This window comes from Dermacentor variabilis, chromosome 3 (genome assembly GCF_050947875.1).
Source record: "Dermacentor variabilis isolate Ectoservices chromosome 3, ASM5094787v1, whole genome shotgun sequence".
Lineage (NCBI taxonomy): Eukaryota > Metazoa > Arthropoda > Arachnida > Ixodida > Ixodidae > Dermacentor > Dermacentor variabilis.
Window position 1 is genome coordinate 213,502,559 of NC_134570.1, and position 23,542 is coordinate 213,526,100.

Here is a 23,542-nt window from a genome sequence, read left to right on the forward strand (position 1 = left end):
GCTAGCAATGTATGTTTCCTCCGATCATTGTGACTGGGACATTGCTCTACCATTTGTCACGTTCGCCTACAATTCCTCGCGCCACGACACAGCTGGCTAGTCACCCTTCTATCTCCTCTTCGGCCGTGAGCCAACTTTGCCTTTCGAGACTCTCCTTTCGACCACACTCGACTCGCCGACAGAGTGCACTCGGCATGTCATACCCACAGCGACCCAAGCACGCCAGATAGCCCGCTTTCGTCTTTCTGCTTCACAGACACGCCAGAAGTGCCGTTACGACCAGCGCCATCACGACGTGCACTACGAACTAGATGCTCTTGTGCTAGTTTGGTAACTAGCTCGGCGTGTTGGTCTTTCTGAGAAATTCCTCTCGCGGTACTATGGCCCTTACTGCATCCTTCGCCAGGTGACCCCTGTCACATATGAAGTGTCTCCGCTGTATGCCACGGTGCCTTCACCTCTCTCTGACATCATCCACGTCAGCCACCTCAAACCCTACCTTTCTCAGACCGATGAGCGGCACCAATAAGGTGCTTTTTCCAATGGGGGTGATGTCGCAGTCGGTAATGTGGGAAGAGGAGGACGATGATGGTGGCCTTGGAGACGAAGAAGAGATTCGCATTGTCGCTGCTCTACGCTTGTTGGCTAAGCCATTAAAAGTCATCTGTAAATAGAAGCACGCTTCTTCCTTCCCGCAACAACATTGTGGGGGATTTTTGATCGACGTTGAGAGCATAGCACGACCCCCTGACAACGCTGCTCAAAAAGCTATTTTATTTTCCTGAGGCTTTCTGCAAGCCTCTGCCTTCTTGCTGTTCATACATCTCTCGATTTCACTATACATTGTAGCCCATTTTGACGACTACGATCACACGGAAGTCGGAATTGATGCTACGGCCATGGGACTGAAGCCGTTAAAATTAGTTCTAGAGGGGACACGACAGCCGCGTTTTCCCACTTGATGTGGAACTACTGCATTAATGAGCGCTATTCTTAAGCATATAAACTCATAGTCCAAACATTATGCGGATCCCACGCACTGCGGGAATACATGTAAGCGAAGCTTTCTATGCTGGTTGCTTTGATTGACGATAACTAGCGGTGATGTTCACTGCCAATGTTTCACTTCAGCGTTTACTTTAATACCAGAGTAGTGAGTTGATAGTAAGTGTTACCTTGCGTGAACCGTTGTGTTTGTCGGAGTAGTACACGGATCACATTGTGGGAGGTGTTAGCTTGAGGAGTTGGGCGCCATTGTTTATAACCTATGATAAGGTTGAGCATTGTCATGGCTACACATGGCGCGTCGCATCGAGGCAGAAACGTTGACAGAATTTCGGGGCTGTACTTGTCGAAATCACAATCGGATTATGAGGCACGCCGTAGTGGTAGAAGCAAAATTACTTTTGATACCCCAGTGTTCTTTACCGTGCACCTAAATCTAAGTGCACGACCGTCTTTCTATTTCGCTCCCGTCGAAATCCGGTCGGAGACGCAGCCCATGACGTCGACCAATGCTATAGCCGCATAGCTACCGCGGCAGGCACCATAGAGTCGATTTGACATGCGACCTCTTCCGTATGTCGCCTTGACCCTACGGTGATTTAATACAGCATTGCATCTGCACGCCCTGTGTCAGTTGTGCGTTTGACCAGTTTGTACGGCGTTCAAATAGCAGAAACATACCGCATCGTACCTTCAGTTTGCCCACGACTGTTGTCGTGTCTATAGTGGCAGCGTTTCCTTACCGTCGCCTTTTCCCTGTCCTGACCTCTCCCCGCTGTATGGGAACTGCGAGCGATGAGCGTGTCACGGCTTGTCACCCGTTTGCCGTCGGCGCGAAGTCGTCGACGGGGCATGCAAGCCGGTTCGTCGTTCCCTACCCAAGCGAACACAGCGAAGGAGCGAGATTTGGAAGAAAGACATAAAAAAATTTATCGACTGGTAACGATACACAAATTAAATGAAACACAAAAACACAAGAATACTAATACACATGCACTTATTATAGATCAATGATGAAGACAACAGAAATACAACGCACAATTACCAGTTGAAATAAAAGCTAACACCACACAAGAACACACTTAACAGTTGTCCAATAAACAGAGTTCAAAACAAAAAAAAATGATGGCATACGCATGACAGGGCCGCAGCAGCAAGTCCATAAAGCGTGGACTCGATGGCATGCCTTTCCCGAAGAATGCTGGCGAGCCGATCCCGTTGCGGTGGATGCGATCGCTGCGCTTGTTTTCCCGGGAGCCTACATCTGACGAAGTCCCTCGAACAGGTCTAGCTAACTTGAGGGGAACTACCGTGAGCTTCGTTGCAGACGTGGTTTTGTCGTTTCTTACGTCAACTAGCCACTCGGAATTCAGACACGGCTAGGTGGCCTAGATGATACTGGACGGCACTAGCCCCTTGACGCTTCTCAACAGTGCAAAGGTTCGGCTTCTAGACTGGATAGCTCGGTTTAAAACTTGCGTCTACATAACTTCTCCTTTCCTTATTTCTCTGGGTCGAGGAACGGCCGATATTGGTGACGATCCAATCAAGTTCACCCACTTTAATCCGGCCCCTCGCAAGGCTTTCAATTAGGGGCAAGAGAACGGGTCATTCTCACCGTGCCGTTAGAGCTCGCGTAATTCCATTCCACCACACAGGCACACACGCAGATACTTGAGCCCTTGGCGGACCTCTATTGTCCATTGACAAACAGAAGAAACGATGGCAGCCGGCCATACGGCGCCAAACGTTCTGACACAGAAACACTGTCAGCAATTCGTGACACGGGTTTGCACATAGACACCACATATTTCGGGGTATTCACACCCCTGCCGCCATGGCAAGTTTCTTCGTGCGCGCGCGGGGCAGAGGATACACAGGACTTCCTACAAAAAGCCGTCGGGGCATCACGGTCGCGCCGACAACAACAACAAAATAATCTCTAAACCTGCCTTTGACTTTTTTTCGGCCGCTTCGGCCCTTTTCGGCCGCTTTCCCGAGTAGCTGGCAATGCCCGTCTTGCTCGCCGGTTCCTATTTCCACAACCCTTTGGTGCCCATTGAGCGGTTGTAGTTAACACGTTTATTAAAATGACTGCAAAGTTGCCGCCCCCAGGAAGTGAATTCATCAGGGTGGGGGGAGGAACGAATGGGAAGGCCAGTTCAGATATTATCGACCATTTTTTAGTCCTGTAGAAATCGGAGTTATAACTGGAATATGAAGCACTGGGCTCCCAGGGGGACCTGTGGGAAAGCGCCAGGCGTCCAAATCCTGAGGCCTCAGAGTAGGCGAGAGAGTGGCTATCGCTCTTCTACGGAGCTCGGCTCTCGCCGAGCAGCCCCAGAGTATATGTCGCTGGTCCAGCAGCTGGTTCCGTGGACAGGAATGGCAAGTGGCTGATTGCCAGATCTTTAGGCGTATCCTGGCGCGGCGCGCTGGTGTCACTGCTACCCCCGTGACGATGCGTCGCAGGCGTGTGATTTCAGCACGGGTAAATTTCCCAGGCAGAGGCGCACGATTTTCTGGGAGGATATTCCAGAGTGCGGCCTTTTGAGCAACTTTCGCCTCTGCCAGGACTGTGTCCGGATCCATGGGATAGGAGTCGTCAGGCACTTGTGGCCCAGTCTCTGAGGGGAAGGAATGGAGCTCCCTTGCCAGAGAGTCGGCCATTCGATTTCCAGCGACCACAGCGTGACCTAGTATCCGTGCGAGGCGGATAGTCTGGCCAGCCTCGTGGGCAATTGGTATCGCCCGGTAGATCGAGTGGACAACACCATTGCGCTAGTCCAGCCGGGCACAAGCCTTTATGGAGGCCTGCAAGTCTGTGTAAACAGTGTGATGCGTGAAGGCAGTAAAAGGAGGCGTAAGGACGGTTTCACGTTCAGCGGATATGGCAGCTAGTTCCGCCATTAATGGGTCGTTGCAGGCAGGGCGGCAGGAGGAGTAGGCCGTAGCCATGGGAAATAATACGCCATGGGTGAAGCTTCCTCACTGAGGGCAGCGTCGGTGTAAACAGCGTGGTGATGGGGAGGAGTGCCGCGAGCTTGTGCTTCATGTCGCCTTCCGTAAGACATCTGCCTCTCTGCGTGATCGGCATTCACGTTTTAGGAAATCATGGCATAGTCCCCGGTCAGGGTACAATCCTACGGAGCAGGCAAAGATGGCAGAGGCGTTGAGGAGACTAGCAGATGAAGAAGCGAGAGGATGCTGTGACCAGATGCCGTGCATCTTAGTCGGGACAGATGTGAATGCTTGGCAGCCTCGGCTATTGCCTCGATAGAATTCATCTGGGCCATTTGGGCAAGGCGATGTAAGGGGGTGAAAGGTGGCGGGCCGGTGACAACACCCATGGCTTCGTGGTTGAGCGATGCGACTTTTTGTCGTTGCTTTTGGGTAAAACTAGTCACAGGCGTATGCAGCACGTGGAATTAGTAAAGCAGTCACGAGGCGACGGGGAGTTCGCTCCTCGCTTCCCCAATGTTTGTACGCGATATGGCGGATTAGGTGGGAAATGCGCTGATAGCCCAATGCTGGATGCACGCTGGTACGTTCCTCGGGAGCGTAGCCACGTTGCTCATCCTGTTCACGCCTTTGGGAGATGTTTGGAATCGGGAGATGTTCCCTGTATAGCCACAATAGTAGCAAATTGGTCTGGCAGGACGCGGAGCGGCGTAGTAACGCTGTACACGCACTGGCGGTGACAACTAAGCCACTGGAATGTGTTCTCCTGGTGTAGGCAGAGGGGCGGTAATGGCTGGAGAGAGCGCCGCAACGTTGCTACGTGATGAGTGAACAGGGTCGTCAGAGCATGGTATACGTGTTGCAGACGTGATCCCTTGCCGAATGATGTCGCGCAAGCCGGTCGATCGAGAAAGTACGGTGTTTTGAAGAGCGCTCAAACAGCAGCACCCGTGAAGCTCTTCACGGACGACGTCGCGAATCTGCAGCGTGCGTAATTCATGCTCGAAGGGAAACGAATGTCGGAGGTAACGGTGCATAGCCAAAGGGACTGGAGCTCCTCAAGTCGCTGGCAAGTTGTTATCACATCCTGGATAGTAGCAGGGTATTGCGTAGCAAGGGCATTGAAAGTGACCGTGCTTATGTCTTTAATAATTTGGCTTATTCGGTAGCTCTGGGATATGGTGGTGTTCACGTGCTTCCAAAATGCAAGCACATCCTCTATGTATGAGGTGTACGATCTCCCAGTGAATTGAATGCGCTCACCAAAGCTTCTTCTTCGCGGCCTCAGCGCGAACAGCTCGGATGCCGAAAATCTGCCGAAGCTGTTGCGTGAACGGCGCCCAGACAGGAAGATCTGGCTCATGGTTCCAAAACCAGGTTTTCGCGGCACCGGATGGGAAGAACGGAACGTTCCGTAATTTCTGTGAACTGTCGGACTTGTTGAAGTCACTTACGAGGTCGCAGTTTTGAAGAGAATCCTCTTCGTCATCCCCGCGTACACCAGCGTAGAACTTGGGGGTCGCGCTAGCGGCTGTTGATGGTCACGGCGGAAGGCTAAGGCTGCAGTGGAGCGCCGGCATCGGAGGTGCCTGGATTCGCTGGAGCGAGCATGGCCGGCGATGTTATGCGGGACCCGAGCGGAGCTCCAGTGAGAACATGTGACAGGTCTTGGGGAACGAAAAGTACCTCCACCACTTGTAAGAAACGACTTTATTGCAGCAGAGCTCGTACTGCTACCACAAGGATCAAGCTGTGCAGCTGGTGATGATGTATACAGATGATGAAGTTGAAAGTGAGGCATGTGTTGAGCTCACAATATATATATATATATATAAACGAGAAGAAAGGGGGTTAACCGCGGGGCCCGATTTTTATTAGTCGAATCATAAGAAGCCAACAAACATTGACACCAAGGACAACATAGGGGAAATTACTTGTGCTTAATAAATGAAATAAAGAAACGATAAACTAATGCAAATTAAAGTGGATGAAAAAACAACTTGCCGCAGGTGGGAACCGAACCCACTACCTTAGCATTTCGCGTGCGATGCTCTACCAATTGAGCTACAGCGGCGCCGTTACCCCATCCACTTTCTTGGGTGTTTATGTGCCCTAGTAGAAACCTGGGAGTGTGTGTATATATATATATATATATATATATATATATATATATATATATATATATATAGATGTATATGTGCGTGCGTGCGTGCGCGCGTGTGTGTGTGTGTGTGCATGCGTGTGTGTGTGTGTGTGTGTGTGTGTGTGTGTGTGTGTGTGTGTGTGTGTGTGTGTGTGTGTGTGTGTGTGTGTGTGTGTGTGTGTGTGTGTGTGTGTGTGTGTGTGTGTGTGTGTGTGTTTAGGCATCGCCTTTTTTCATAGAGTGTGATGACTATTTGTGAAGACAAACTTTTCCCGAAACGAACGAGTGCCTCACAAAGGACGGGAGGAACAAGGCAAAATAAAATGAGCTCCAATGCACGCTGTGAAGGTGGTTCGCCAACAAAGCTGCGTTATCACCTCGTCCGATAGGACAATATGACGTAACCTTGAATTGGGTCCTGCACAGCCTCAGCACCACGCTGTTGTGCAAAGTGACGTTGCTATTCCTTTCGTCGCTTATCGTATTACCGCTGCCCTTCGGGAGTCCTATGCATGGCCTTCGCATAGCGCTATCAGAACACAAATGAAATCAGTTGCTCGGCGACTTGTTATATTACATATGAAAGTGTAGTTACGTCACTCCCCGCTTCTTGCGGCATCCCGGCAACGACAGCTTATGCAATCTCAATGTTCACCGGGAAACGCTTGCGGCGAATGCTACGCGCGAACGCGAGCTTCCTGGTTCTTTTGTTTTTCCCCATGCAGCCGGTGCCGCCGGTGCCGCGGATGCGCGGATGCGCGGAGGCGAGCACCATCCGGTAGTGCAACCCAGCGGCAAAAGCGGCGCGAACCTTGCGTTCTGATTCGTTGAGGTTTTGCCTACGGATACGACAAATGCATTGAGGGGCAAAGCTATATACAGCTTCACTGTAAAGAAGGCTGATTTTTATCCTCTCGCAGCTTCTAAAGTCTTAATCACCTACGATTGTCTACACAGCGGCCCATCGGCCAATTCGGTAGCCATCTTGCTTGAAAAAGCACAGGCTAACGTTAACATGACCGCGCATGATCATGCCGCGTGCTCGGGCCACGCGCTATGTAGAGTAAACAGATAACCCAGCATCTGGTTCGGATGCTCGTGCAGTCCGCAGCCGGCCATTTGGCCACACGACAAGTGTGATTCAGGCTGTAGGGTATGCCGTTATTACTAACCAAAAACTTTTTTATTCGGGGCCGCAAACCAAGTTCAACGAACGAGGTAGTCGCACAATGTATATAGAGGTAACAAATCGAGCGCTTGTCAAAGTTAACAGCACAACTTAATTATTACGTAGCAAAACGGTAACCACGCTAGCTTTTACGATTGTTCTGTATGTTTAAATACTCGCGTAGTTGCTAAACTGCAGCTTAGAATTACAGCGACAATGTTGTAGTAAGGGAACATTCGCGAAAAAAATTTTTAGAAGACCCAACTGGGTGCCCGAGGCTGACTGGAGGCTGAAATGTCTGTGCACATCGCGATGTGCACAGACATTCGCTTTGACAAGCTGCTGCTTGATGGCAAGCAATTCACGTACAATGCTGAATGTGATTGTATAGTTGAACTGAGGGCATAGCGGTCACTGCCTCTCTCCAGGCATGCGCGTCCCTCTTCTCCCCCCCAGACCTGCCTCGCCTCGATTACTGCCCTTGTTTATCAGAATATGTCGGTCTTGCTCGCAAACATGCGTACTTACCTGCCTAAGAAAGACGCCCTAGAATCTATCTTGAAAGACAACAATACTGACCTTGCTATACTCACGGAATCTTGGCTGCATCCAAATATTGCTGACCACGAGCTACTAAATGAGAGCAAACATACGCCGTTCACAGGCTTGACCGGTTGGGGCGCAGGGGAGGCGGCATTTTGATTTTTGTGAAAGAAAGTGTTCATTCATATGTCACCAAATTGAACTGTCAACGTGAAATTTTGTCTGTAAATATATCACTTCGGTCAAGTATGACTGTGATTATTGCTTGTTATCGTGCTCCTGACTGCGATGTTTCTTTCAACCATGAACTAAATTCTGTACTAGCGAATCTTTACTCACGCTTCCCGTCTGCGAATTTTATGCTCTGTGGCGATTTTAATTTTCCGGAAATTAACTGGGCAAATCTAGAGGCACACAACCGGCAATCCAAAGATTTTCTTGACACAATCCCTACATTCAATTTTACCCAGATGGTTAATATGGCAAACCCGTGGGGAGAACATTCTAGACCTTGTCCCTGTTTCTAACCCCAAAATAATAATATCGCTATCATCCGTTGCTGGTCTAAGCGACCACAAATTACTGCTATTTAATCTCTGCATTCCAGTTCCTTTCAGACAGCCCTCTACTAAATACATTAGGGACTACAACAGAGCAGATTTTAGCAAAATTAACATTGAACTCAACACTTTTTCGAATTTTTTTCGTGAGACTGCTCCTTCTCGTACAGTAGATGAAAACTGGTTGTTATTTAAGAATAAATTGTTATGGCTTGTTGAGAGACATGTTTCCTTGTTCGCATTCGCGGTGATTTAGGAAAAGCCTGGTTTTCTAACACACTTCGAAGGCTGTCGGGAAGGAAAAAATATCTGTTTCGTGATGCGAAACGCTGTAAATCTTGTTCAAATTGGGACAAGTACTTCAAATGCCTGCGCAAATAGACTAGCACTTTGAGACAATCCAAAAAGAAGTTCATCCACCATGACTTGCCTAACATCACACGTGTCAAACCAAAAAGAATTTGGAATATTTTGAAACCAAACAATAGCTCCAATAACATTTCCTTGACTTATCCTGACGGTTCAAACGTGCCGCATGATCAGCGGTCAGACGTAATGAACTCATATTTTTATTCTGTTTTCACTCGTGAGCCTGGACTGAAGGACTTTGATTTGCCCAGCCACAGTTTTCCCCTCATGTTTCCCATTACGATTAATTCTCAAGGCATTATGAAACTTATTGATAACCTAAAGATTTCTAGTGCCCCCGAGCCAGATAACATCACTGCTAAGATACTAAAAGGTACGAAAGCAATTTCCAGTCTAATATTACAAATAATTTTTACCCAGTCCATTACTGATAGTTCCCTTCCAAATGACTGGAAGATTAATAAAGTGGTACCTGTATATAAGTCAGGCCGCCACTCTGATCCTTCCAACTATCGCCCCATTTCCCTAACGAGTATTCCCTGTAAACTCCTAGAACATATAATATATTTGCAAATAGCATGTCATCTCGGTGATCATGCCTTCTTTTTTCACAATCATCACGGTTTCCGGCCTGGTTTGCCGTGCGATACACAGCTTTTTGAATTTATTACTGAACTTCACCTCAACTTAGACTCATCACTTCAAACTGACGTCATATATCTAGACTTCGCCATAGCATTTGACTGTGTTCCCCATCAGCGGCTTTTGGCCAAACTTTCATGCCTCGGTCTCGACCCTCTCGCACTGTCATGGATCCGTGGCTTTCTTACTAATCAATTTCAGTACACAGCTATCGGAAATCATTGCTCAACCACTGCTAGCGTCATATCCGGAGTACCACAGGGGTCCGTCCTCGGTCCCCTTCTCTTTCTCATCTTCATAAACGACCTTCCCAACGGCATATCATCCAATGTCCGACTTTTTGCAGATGACTGCGTAATCTACCGTCGCATTACAGACCCAGCCGACCATGCAACGCTCCAAAAAGACTTACATTCATTAGAAACCAGGTGTTCCAACTCTTTAATGAAACTTAACATCTCCAAATGTAAAGTTATGCAGGTATGCCGTAAACACTCTAACAAGAATCACCCGTACTTTTTAAACTCGACAGCCTTATGCACCGCTGAATCGTATAGTTATCTCGGTATCACTATTAATAGCAAGTTGACCTGGTCTGACCATACAACAAAATTGGCTACCGACACTAATAAATCACTTGGTTACGTCAGACGTACCCTTGCGCTGTACCCCTCATCCGCAAGAAAACTAGCTTATGAAACTTTTATTCGAAGTAAACTTGAATACGCCTCAGCTATTTGGAGCCCGCACCAAGCTTACTTAATATGTTAGAATCAATACAAAATCGTGCCGCTAGATTCATCACTTCCAGGTACAGCCGTGAAGAAAGTGTCAGTGCGATTAAATCATCTCTAGGACTCGAACCATTGGTGTTGCGTCGGAAAATTGCGAAACTGTGCCGTTTCCAGCGACATTATTATAACTTCCCCGAACTGCATGGAAGGCTTCTAATGCCACCAACCCGTACATCTCGTCGCCTTTTTAACTCTTGCAGCATCCAGCGCTTGCATGGTTCAACATTTTCCTTTAATCAATCGTTTTGCCTAGCGCCATTATAGAGTGGAACAATTTACCAGATAGAGTTGTCAATGAGCCAACCTCATTATCTTCAAGCAGCTGCTTACCCATCATCTCAAACCCTAACCTTATAATCACCATACTGTGCCTTCATATATTCTTTTGCGATTGCCGTCTCACATCGTGACTGTTCTGCTGATTTGCTTTTGCATTCTATTCAGTGTGCCTCTTGTTTTTTTGTTGTTTGTTTGTTTTAATGGGAATCCACAGGCTGAGTCTTGTAAGAAATTGTAACCATATCTTTGTTTCTATCCTTATCTTCTGTAACCCCCCCCCTTATGTGATACCCCGACAAGGGTCCTTAAGGAAAAATAAATTATTATTATTATTAATAATAATAATAATAATAATAATATTATTATTATTATTATTATTATTATTATTATTATTATTATTATTATTATTATTATTATTATTATTATTATTATTATTATTATTATTATTATTATTATTATTATTATTATTATTATTATTATTATTATTGGGCTCCGTCCGCCTCGACGCCACTCCAGCTGAGCTGACTTTAATCTTTTTAGCACGTCCGACGGAACATTTCCCCGCTTAGAAGACACCACGTTATACTAAACAGGCCACCGCGACCGCGCAAACAACCATCCGCAACTGCCGCCGAGGGTATGTCTGGCATAGAACACTGAGCTCTGATCCAAGCCGGCATGCCAATTGCTCACAGATGACCACTTCCTAGGCAATAAAACGTATCCCATGAGAAAAAGCTGAATAGGGTGACCCCGCAATGAGCGACTAGTTTCTGTTGTGCTCCCTATGCGTCATGTGGTGCTTTCAATGCGACACGCTACTCTTCTTTTGCTTTTTTTGTTGAAAAGGGACTTTCTCTGAGACTTCCCTGTTAGCTCTACTGTGCGAGATAGAACTTTAAAGACATGTAACACGGAATAGACGGCAAAGGATACTTCGCTTTAAAAAAGACTTGTGTCATTTTGAAACATTTTTTTCATCAAGAACAGTTTTGTTAACTAGGCGCCAGGGACGTAAACTTTCGCACCTGTTCTCGAGGTAGAAGTCGATGAAATAGTTTGGGGAATTTACGACGCCAGCTTGCGTCATCGAGTTCCCGTCGCTTGCGATTTCGGTTAAGTAGCCGTCCACCTCGAGGATATCGCGCAGCTCGGGAATCTGAAAAGACAAGGTGTGAAAGTTATAAAGGGACTCTAAAGGCAAATATAAAGCCTACATCATCATCATCATTATTATCATCATCAGCCTGGATACGCCTACTGCAGGGCAAGGACTTCTCCCATACTCCTCCAACTACCCCGGTCATGGAGTACGTTTCCATAGGTCAACTAATCACAGGGAACCCGGACCGTGAGAAGGAAATTCACAGAATAATAAAAATGGGTTGTGTCGCATACGGCAGACATCGTGAGCTCCTGAGTGGGAGCTTACCGTTGTCTTTGAAAAGGAAGCTGTACAATCAGTGCATTTTACCGGTGCTGACATATGGGGCAGAGACTTGGAGGCTGGCAAAGAAGCTTGAGAACACGTTAAGGACCACGCAAAGAGCGATGGAACGAAAAATGCTAGGCATAACTTTAACAGACAGAAAAAGAGCGGTTTGGATCAGAGAGAAAACGGTTATACACGATATTCTAATAGACTCTAAGAGAAAGAAATGGCGCTGGGCAGGTCATGTAAAGCGCAGATTAGATAATCGTTGGAACATTAGGGTGACAGAATGGGTACGAAGAGAAGGGAAGCGCAGTACAGGACGGCAAAAGACTAGGTGGTGCGACGAAATTAGAAAATTAGCGGGTGCTAGTTGGAATCGGTTGGCGCAGGACAGGGGTAATTGGAGATCGCAGGGAGAGGCCTTCGTCCTGCAGTGGACATAAATTGGCTCATGATCATGATGATGATGTTCCTGCAAACTTCTTAATCTCATCTCATCATAAAGTCGACGAAGACTGTTTAAATATTATTCGAGAAACCTCGCAACGCTTTTTTCGAACCAATAAAGTGCTTAGTTTACGAGAAAATTGCATCTGAAGGGCCCGAATAACTTTTTCGAAATTCAAATCTCCCGTCACCCAGCCGGGGGAGTGGTAACGTTTCATACGCCATCGCTACCCTTTCCTGCCGTCGGTGAGTAAAACGGTGCCCGACAGGAAGCGGCACCGTGCCAAGAGAGAGCAGTGGATTCGCCGCTGCAGCTTCTTTTTGGTCAAGTGGCGTATACCGTTCGGCCATCCCACGACGTAACATGGAAGTCGAATTCTCTGCTGCTTGCAGTTTGTGCGAGTTTCACGAGCGAGAGGAAACCAGCGCAGCACTACACGATAACGAAACTGCTGCAACGCGAAAGCGTAGGCGGCACAGAGGCGAAAGAAAACGGAGCCTTTCGACCATATCCGCGTCGTTGTCAAGGGTAACTTCAATGAATTCTTTTTTTCTAAAAAGGAAACAGACCTGGACAAGCAGCGTTTTATTTCGTCTTATAATACAATGCAATCATGTCTCTTTTTTTTTTTCCACGAGTGGTTCAGTACTAGTAACAGAATTTAACGGAGGAGTGCTTTCGTCATCGGGGGCGGATGGCATCAACTCTAAACTGTTAAAAAATACTAAACTCATATGCGCATCGTACTTTAGATTAATCTTCTCACAGTCTTTATCCTCCTGTAACATCCCCGTCACCTGGAAAGAAGGGCAGGTCGTTCCAATCTACAAATCAGGTAATAAAAACTCACGTCTTAACTACAGACCGATTTCGCTAACCAGCGTACCATGCAAGATAATGGAGCACGTCATTTTCACCCAAATTATGCACTTCCTTGACACTAACAACTTCTTTCACCCATCCCAACATGGTTTTCGTAAGGGTCTCTCGTGCGAAACGCAACTTGCTATGTTCGTCCATGACTTACACGTTAATCTCGATGCTAACACCCAAATCGATGCCATTATTCTGTATTATGCTGAAGCATTTGATAAGTTACCTTACCAACGCCTAATACTTAAGCTCTCCAGCTGAATCTGCCCCCTGACATCTTAAATGGGGTATTGAATTTCTCACTAACCGATCACAGTCACTGCATATCAACAATCGCTCCTCCGCACCCCTCCCTGTAGCATCTGGCGTCCCACAAGGTAGCGTTCCAGGCCCCCTACTTTTTTCTTATTTATATTAACGACCTTCCCCTTAATGTTTCCTCTCAAATCCGTATGTTCGCTGACGATTATGTCATCTACCACACAATTACTAACGACTCTGACCACAATATTTTACAGAATGAACTTAACAAAGTGCGAGACTGGTGCAACGACTGATTAATGACCCTTAACCCCGATAAATGTAATCTGCTTCACTCGCCGCCATCAGCCCTTATACTGACCGTATATTACTAATACTACCTTAGAAAAAGTGGACACATTTAAATACCTCGGCGTCACCCTTTCATACGACTTAGACTGGTCTGCTCATGTAACACGCATTACTGCCTCCGCTAACCAAACACTGGGATTCCTAAAACGCCATCTGCGTCATGCATCGCAACACGTCAAACGACTAGCATTCAAGACGCTCCTACGTCCGAAACTTGAATACGCATCCCCCTTTTGGTCGCCACGTCAAACTTACCTTATCCATGCACTTGAAAGAATTAAGAATCGTGCGGCAAGATTCATTCATTCTTCGCGTTCTTACAACACTAGCGTATCACTACTAAAAGCGCAGTCCGCCTTAAACACGCTATCATCCCGGCGTCGCATTGATTCGTTAATCCTCTTTCACAAGTTTTCCTACAGTCCGCTCCATCATGCACCATATGTGTTGGCCCCACCCCCTCGCCATTCCCTGCGTACAGGGCATTCCTTGCAAGTAACCCGTCCACGCAGCCGAACTACAACCTTCTCTGCATCCTTCTTTTGCCGATCATCAACCGACTGGAACGGCCTGCCCCATCACATAACCGAAATCACCTGTTTAACGACGTTTAATACTAATATTCCTCATTGAACTCATGTGGCCACTAATTAATATGAGCATTTGTAAACCCCACCCGTTATGTAATACCCCCATTGGGCGGTCATTAAGGAAATAAATGTGAAGTGAAGTGAAGTGAAGTCATCCAGCAAGTACTTCCATGTCCAAGGGGAGTGTCTATTCATGTCCTGCATTTACCTCAGTTTCTCGATTATTAAGGCTCTGTTCGCAATAATAGTGATGCCTTACAGATTCTCAAGCACTAATCTATCACTTTAGCTTGACTTAATATTTGCCTTTAGTGTCCCTTTGAAAGGAATTATAGCTCGATTAATGTTAAACGGTGCCCTGTAGCGAGCGCTCAAGAATGCAGGCAAAGCTAGTGAGTTGATAAAGATAACTACGTGGCATATCCACCTCCAGGGCCTGTGTGGGAATAGTAATTTTCGAGACCAAATGCGGTGTCCGCTGCATGGACATAGAAAGTTTAGCGTAAGAAAGAAATAATGACTTTGTATTGGTGGATGCGCTTCCTTACACGTATTGCACAGCCATCGCTCGTGTTCGAGTACGTATTCGAGAACCCGACAGCGACGCAACGCGTCGTCATTCTTGCAACAGCTCAAATCACGAGCGCAACAGGGAAAACGCACGCGGAGAGAGCCGCCAGTCAACTCGCAAATGATGAGCGAGCTTTTCGCCTGCCTAGGGGCAACTGAGCGGTCAAAAGTTGTCCATGGTTCTTCAATGTTCGCCATATCTACATCGCTACCGCTTTGCCGCCAGGTGCACGCGCCGTCTGCATATACGCTATTTAATAGCTGGTAATAACAAAACCAGGCAGTTACCAGCCCTGCGGCTTTGCCAAGATTACTTTGAGAGTATAAGTTAGGCACTTATAGTCAATTAAGCCCAAGTGAATTTCGTTACAGTTGGCCTTTAAGAACCGGAGAAGGAGAAGCGCGACACGAGCACGTGCACGGGCCAGGGACACGGGGTTCAAATAATGCAGTCGTGCCGAGCAGCCATAACCGATGGATGGGCAGTCGCTTTGTTCCTTACAATGGGCAGAGGAAGCAGGCGACTACTCATATACTGGAGAACCATGCTGTCCTGCCCTGAATGCATCACCAGGAACTTAATTCTTTATGAGGTGAAGACTCTTCCAAATAAGAATTGCATCAACTAGGCGAAGAGGTACGGGGTACGGACCGGCTGCCGCTGTTAACATTATTGCCTGCAGCCGTGCGGTATGAATGAGTGGGTGCGGTGATAAAAAAAAAAAACTCGTTTGCCTCCCGTGCTGCGTTTGCCCCGGTTGACGTCTAAAAAGCATCATTTCGCTAGCCGTGGTCACTTATGATCAAAATATTGTCCCGTTTAATTGACAGGCGACTTCTAAAAGAGGCCGTTAAAGTCCGTGTCATCGAAGGGGCAGCGCAGCACCGACAAAAGACCAAGGCGCGAGCTCGTCAGGTAGTCCGTCCTCGTCTTCTTCTGGGAGCAAGTTACCCAAACGCGTGGCACAAGTCCGTGGCATTACCCCTCCTTCCAAAAGAGCATCGGCTCGACGCCAAACAAATTGTTAAAAGGCAGAGAGACTTGTTCCAAGACAAACGCAATGGTCCCAAACCCATGACAATTGCGGTGTGCGATATGGTTTCAACCTCACGAAGTGCACAATCTCGGGACGCGGTTGTCGGCGTCGTGCTGGCTGGGTGCCCTCCGGAAGGACTTAACTGAATGCACTCACTCGACGAAGCACTTTGTAAGGGCAGAAGTACTAGCTAAGAAGTTTTTACGAAAGGCCTTTGCGGCGGACGGGGGTCCAGATTAACACTTGGTCACCCTGTTGGTAGTCAACTTATCAACAACGGAGGTTGTAGCGTCGCGCGTCAATGCACTGCTGTTTCCTGATGTTCACGCAAGCCAGTTGGCGTGCTTCCTCGGCACGCTGCACAAAACTGCATCAAGACTGCCAGAATTGCCACATGGTAACATGGCTTCTAACATCGTTTGAACTTCAAGACCGTAAACAAGAGAAAACGGTGTGAAGCGTGTGATCTATTGCGTAGCACTGTTGTAGGCAAACGTAACATACGGTAGTATCTCGTCCCACGTATTATGCTGCACGTCTATGCACATCGACAGCATGTCGGTCATCATTTTGTTAAGCCTTTTGGTCAAGCCATTTGCTTGCGGATGATAGGCAATTGTCTTTCGGTGCGGGGTGTAACTCAGTTGAAAAATTTCTTCAAGCAGCCTTGCCGTAAACACGGACCCTCGATCTGTGATGACACAAGTTAGGGCACCATGAAGAAGTAGGTTGTTCTGTACGAAAAACTGTACAACCTCACAACCGGTGTCTTTAGGAAGGGCCTTCTTTTCCGCATAGCGGGTTAAATAGTCTGTGGCGATGATGATCCACTTATTTCCGGAAGCAGCCAACGGAAACGGGCACAGGAGGTCCAGGCCGACTTGATCGAAGGGCCCTCGAGGCGGCTCAATAGGATGCAGCAATCCCGCAAGTTTCCCATTGAGTGACTTTCGACGCTGGCATTCACGGCAGGCTTGGACGTATCTTTGAACACAACTGGCGAGTTTCGGTCAGTAGTAGGATTTCAGTACCATGGCAAGGGTTCGAGTGAAATCCAAGTGACCGGACGCAGGCTCGTCATGGCATGCGAACAGGATTTCATCACGAAGCTCTGCTGGTACGACCAAAAGATAGGTTGTGCTGCAGCAGAATTCTTCTTGTATACGATTCCCTGTCGCAAACAAAACGAAAACAATCCGCGAGCAATTTGTCGGGACAGACGTACTTTGCGGCCTTCTAGATGTTCAATGATAGGTCGCAATTCACAGTCTGCTTGCTGCCGTCTAGATACGTCTGCCTCGATTATGGCGCCAATAAAAGCGCTATCATCTTCGGTGTGTTGATCGTCAGCTTCAGGAGGCGCGCGCGACAATGTGCCGGCATCGTCGCGTGTGCGGCCTGTTGTACACGATGGTTATGTCCTATTCCTGCAGGCGCAGGCTCCACCGTGCCAGTCATCCTGAAGGGTCTCTTAGAATCTCCAACCAGCATAAGGAGGGATGATTCGTCATGACCCTGAATGGGTGGCCATAGAGATAAGGTCGGAACTTTGCGAGTGCCCATACGAAGTCAATGAACGAGAAGAAAGGGGGTTAACCGAGGGGCCCGATTTCTTATGACCAAGGGGCCCGAACCGAGGGGACCGAGGGGCCCGGCTTCTTATGATATGACTAATAAAAATCTGGCCCCTCGATTAACCCCCTTTCTTCTCGTTCATTACATAACGAGGGTCTCGAATCCGGCTACATTGATGCCTTCAGGTAGCATATGTGGGTTTATTGACCAGTTGCCTTCACCTAAAGAGATCACGTTCTCGTGACGCCTGCGGCAAAAAAGACGTTCCACGTCCGCCGCCAAGGTCTGTGAGTGGTGGCGCTGGCTAACACTCCCAGGGTTCTACTAGGACACACAAATACCCAAGAAAGTGGATGGGGAAACAGCGCCGCGGTAGCTCAATTGGTAGAGCATCGCACGCGAAATGCGAAGGTTGTGGGTTCAGTTCCCACCTGCGGCAAGTTGTTTTTTCATCCACTTTAATTACCATTAATTTATAGTTTCTTTATTTCATTTATTAGGCACAAGTAATTTCCCCTATGTTGTCCTTGGTGTCATTGTTTGTTGCCTTCTTATCATACGAAGGCAAGACACTCTTTCTCCGTGGTAGTGTAATTGGACTCAGGTCGCCATAGGATGCGACTGGAGCAAGCTATGACACTTTCGCCGTTCTCCTGCCGCTGTACGAGCACCGCACCCAGACCAACGTTACTGGCATCGGTATTTCGTTTCGGCTTCCTCGACAAAATGCCCAAGAACAGGGGGCGATGCCAGGCGGTGTGGAAGCTCAGTGAAATCCGCTTCCTGTTCAGAGCTCCAGATGAACGGCGTGCCATCTCGAGGGAGACGAGTAAGTGGTTCGGCAATTTTAGAAAAATTGCGTATAAAGAGCCGGTATTATGCGCACAGTCCCAGGAAACGTCTAACGCTTTTCTTGTCGGTATGAGTCGGGAAAGCAGCTACAGTGGTAGCTTTCTCGGGATCAGGGCGGATGCCTTCCGCGCTCACGACATGTCCAAGGAACTTCAGTTCTTCATAACCGAAGTGGCATTTCTGAGGCTTTACAGTGAGGTTGGCCGATCGGATTGCCTCGGGCACTTGCCGCAGTCGGTTAAGATGTTCGGAGAAGCTGCCTGAACATACGACCACTTCATCTAAGTAGACGAGACAGGTTTGTCATTTTAGGTCGGCTAGCACAGTGTTCATCATCGGTTGGAAAGTTGTCGGAGCAAAGCTCAACCCGTACGGAAGTACTGGGAACTCGCAAAGTTCATCCGGAGTGACAGAGGCTGTTTTCTCCCGGTCACGCTCGTCAACCTCAATATGCCACTACCCACTTTTCAAGTAAAAGGAGGAAAATTACTTGGCTCACCGTAGCCGGTCGAGAGAGTCATCTATGCGCGGCAACGGGTAGACCTCTTTCCTTGCGTCGTTGTTGAGTTTTCTGTAATCGACCCAGAAGCGGAGAGTGCCGTCGTTCTTCTTTACCAGGGCAACCTGTGACGACTACGGAGTGTTTGAAGGTTGGTTGACGCCATCGTCAATCATCTCCTTGACTTGTTGAATTCCTTCGCATTCTTTCTGCGAAACGTGGTACGGCTGCTGGTGAATAGGACGTGCATCGTCGTGAGTAATTATCCTGTGCTGCGTGGTTGGCGTCTGACTGATTTTAGACGATCGAGCGAAGCAGTCCTTGAATTCACAGAACAGTCCTCGCAGCACCTCCTTATTGTCCTCCGACAGCTCGTTGTTGATGTTGATATTTGTAACGCATTCTTCATTGCTGCCGCTTTCTCCCAAAGTGACACACTCAGCGATGTCCTCCAAGGCTTCAGTGTAACGACGGCAGTGCCACGGAAGAGGAGTTGGTGCTCATTTGTGTAGTTAGTGATCGAGACGTCAGCTTGGCCATATCTAACGTCAATGATTCCTCGAGGCACGTCAATTCCAAACGTAAGTAGAAGGGAGACGTCGCAATTTGCGAGTACTTCACCTTGACATGTGCCATGGACGCTACCGCAATCATTATACTAGCACGAGGTGTTATCGTGACGCTGTCGTCTGAAATTCGAAGAGCGGCTCTGTGGCGACAGGCGTCTCGTGTCGACGCGTTCTTTGTAGAGAACAAAATACAGCGTCGGCAGAGGTCGATGATGGCGCCATACTCTCGAAGAAAGCCTATTCCAATTATCAATTCATGGGAGCATACTCGGAGAACAAAGGAACTGATCGGACGCAGAATTTTGAATTTGCACCCGAGAAGTGCACATGCCAAGTGGTTTGCCGACATGTCCGCCAGCTGCCCGTACGTGCGTCCCTGTCCAAGGCGTGACAACTTTCTCCAAACTGCTTGCGAGTTTTCCGCTGATATTCGAGTAGTCAGCGCCAGTGTCTATTAAAGCAGTAACATTTCGACCGTCGATCAGCACAGGTATGTTCATTGAAAATTTGTCTCCAGCCTGAGATACCAGTGTCGTCAAGCCTCCGCCGGTCTGAGGTCGCGTCGATTGGAGGTCTTCCGCACGTCGAGTGTGAGCGGCCTCACCTCAAAAGGTGGCTGACGTTAGTTTCCCAGGCGAGGGCTCGGAGATCGCCGTTACGACATCCGACCTGTTTCTCTCGAATAGGATGGTTGCGGTGACGGCGATTGCGACTGGCGCCTTGCTGACGGTGGCGCTTGCTATCGGGCAATAAAATCTTCAATCTCAGGTGGCCGTTGTCCCAAACGGGGTCGGGGTGAATTAATAGCAAACCCTGGATTCCAAGGTGCGGGTACTGGCACTCTCGGTAGACATGACCCGCCTGACCACAGTAGTAACAGAGCGGACTGGATGCGAAGAGGGCAATAACGCCGTTTTATGCCACTGATATTTTGATTGTTGTCTGGAAACGCTTAACGATCGGCAGTACTTCTAAGTGTCACTCAAAAAGCGCAGAAAGTAAGCATTTTAAACCAACATGATTCACGAATACGGACTGAAAGCTCGGCGTGTCCGCGAACGTCTTCTAAAAGGCGGGGCGTGTGCCTCCGGAAGGGAATCGGCCGAGCGGCAGCGGCCACGGTATTTCTGAGGCGATGTGACCAGCGTCCATAAAGATCGCATAAGCAAACGCAAGCATAAAACGATGATAACATTACAAGAAATCTCACTGTGCACTTACCATAGTGTCTGAAAAATTGCAGAACTGCGGGTACCGGTAGCAAAGCTTCTCCTTGTTGATCCTGAAAAACGTACGGATACCGCCGAAATGAAATTTTCACCACGGCTCTGACTTAATTCGGGAAGGAACACCATTTGAACAAACAAACAAACACACAAACAAAAAAATCTAAAACGGCTCATGCGACCACTCACTCTCTCACTTATCTAATTATTGAACGCAGCTGTCTATACCTTCCTCACTCCGAAGAGACGTTATTCAAAACACTGTTGTGCTCCCAGAATGACCCTGACAAGCAATGAAGTGGGCAGTGTTACCATTGCTAAGGGTATAGTGACATACTGTAAGCAATAGCGGTATATTTTTGTTCTAATAAGCATGCATACATGGAAATACCTGCCATTTTTCATAAACGGCAGCACAGTTCAGTGATTCCGTCAACTTTCAACTCATATACTGCGACAGCAGCATTCTCATGCAATGAAGACCATCATCTTGATTTGGTAACTAGCAATTTGCTTAAACAATTGCTCTCATACACTATGGGAGAATGCTCGCGCCACCAGCTGGGTTTGTTGGTTCCCAGCTGCGGAAACTAGGAAATCAGTAAAGAAGCAATTTGTGTTAAATCAAAGGAAAGCTCTTTACTTCGCGAAGCGAGACGAGGATGCGCTCGAACGCGTACTTAAAAATGAGGTGCATCAATGAAGAAGAAGCATGTGCTTGCTGCAGTAAAGCTAGGGAAACGATAGAAGAAGTTTTATTAGAATGCGAAAATATCTGCCCAGCTGTCAGTTTAAGCTCCTCATGGCCTCCTTGAAGACCTTGGGGTTTAGCGATAGCAGGCGGAAAGTGAACACGTCCTCAATAGAGATTAGTAAGAGGCGAGCGGAAGTTTGGTGGAAGAAAAGCAGCGAGACGACAAACAACGAAGGCTAACAAAAGATGTCCCCAATAGGGGTCCGGAAAGTTTGATGCTGGGTATTCTTTGTGCTTTTAAGATAGGTAGAACCTTACGAAAAACAATAAAAAGAGCTGGGTGGCGCAACCAACCACCCCGTTTGAAAGGGGACGCTTATAGCATATATCTATGCGGCTGAAGAAGAGTACTCTTCTTCAAAAAAGAACAATTTGAACGAAAGAACGAAAAAGAAATATTTGAAATATTGTCACAGCCTAGTAGAAGACGGGAAAACCGGTGTAGAGGACGCATAAAAGCCCTTTATCAGAGCAGTCAACGCGACGTGGTTGTCGTCTCAATTTTTCTATCCGCGCGCTATAGTTCAGCGTCGTTTTCATCGCCTGGCACATACCCGCGGCAACCATATAGGATGTTGCATTTGCCCCTCCTTTGGACAAAAAGAAGGCATCGTCCCGATGCACCGGCCTCCGAAGGCGGTGCACAGACGATGCAAAGTTGAGGTCATGAGGGAAAATATGGCTTCATACGAAGCACGTGCACAACCTCGGGCAGATGCCGCCAGCGTTTGGAGCAGTTATGACTGTCGGGGACAACTTCATGATTCACATCGCTGATGCGGCGCATTACTGTGTACGGCCCGAAGTATCTTCGCAGGAGCTTCTCAGACAGCCACCCCGACGAATAGGAGTCCAGGCCCACCCCTGGTCACCGACGTTGTTTTGACGGGTCTGTGCCGAAGATTGTAGTGTCTGGTATTGTAGTCCTCTTGTTCTTGGATTCGGAAACGCGCAAACTTCCTGGCTTTCTCTGCGCGTTGCGTAAACTCCTCGGCACCAGTCTCGTCGTCACCGCACTCGTGTGGCAGCATTGCGTCCAACATTGTTGTCACTTACCGGCCGTAAACGAGGTTGAAAGGTGTCACGCGTGTTGTCTCTTGGCGAACCGTGTTATGCGCAAATGTAACATATGGTAAAATCTCATCCCAGTTCTTGCGGTCGACGTCGATGTACATACTCATCATGTCTGCCAGGGCCTTATTCAAACGTTCTGTCAGGCCATTGGTTTGGGGATGATAAGCCGTGGTCTTTCGGTGAGTGGTACCACTTAGTCGTAAAACGGTATCCAGAAGCGCAGCCGTCAACGCAGCACCTCTGTCTGTTATGACCGCTGCGGGAGCGCCATGCCTTAGGACGACAGGTTCGATGAAAAATCGCGCTGCTTCGGCTGCTGTTCCACGTTCGGTAGCACCTGTTTCGGCGTATCGAGTAAGGTAATATGTGACGACGATCATCCATCTATTTCCCGCAGTAGACAGTGGAAATGGACCTAAAAGGTCCATGCCAATTTGTTCGAACGGTGCGTGTGGTATCTGAACAAGATGCAGCAGTCCAGTTAGCTTGCCGGGCAGGGCTTTGCGGCGCTGGCAATCCAGGCATGTCTGTATGTAACGTTTCACGATCGATACAAGTCTCGGCTAATAGTACATTAGCCTAATTTTTTGTGAATGTGCGGGTGTAGCCCAAGTGACCAGCGGTCGGCTCGTTGTTACAGGCATGTAGGACTTCGTCGCGAAGAGATGCGGGAATGACGAGTAGGCAGCTGCTGCCACTAGGTGAAAAGTTCCTTTTATAGACAACGTCGTGGCGCAAGCAAAATGAAGGCAGTCCTATGGCGAATAACCTCTGTATGCTGCTTGTTCTTCCTTCTAAGTAATCGCCCCTCTTCAGTTACTTACGGAGCGTGGACGTTACTTCCTACCCAAGGTCGCCGAGTGTCTGCTCCGCTTCTGCACTCCGAACACAAAGTTCCTACCGCGCACCACCCTCAAACGAATGACCTCACCGAACACCTCAACTGCACGCTAACTGAAATCCT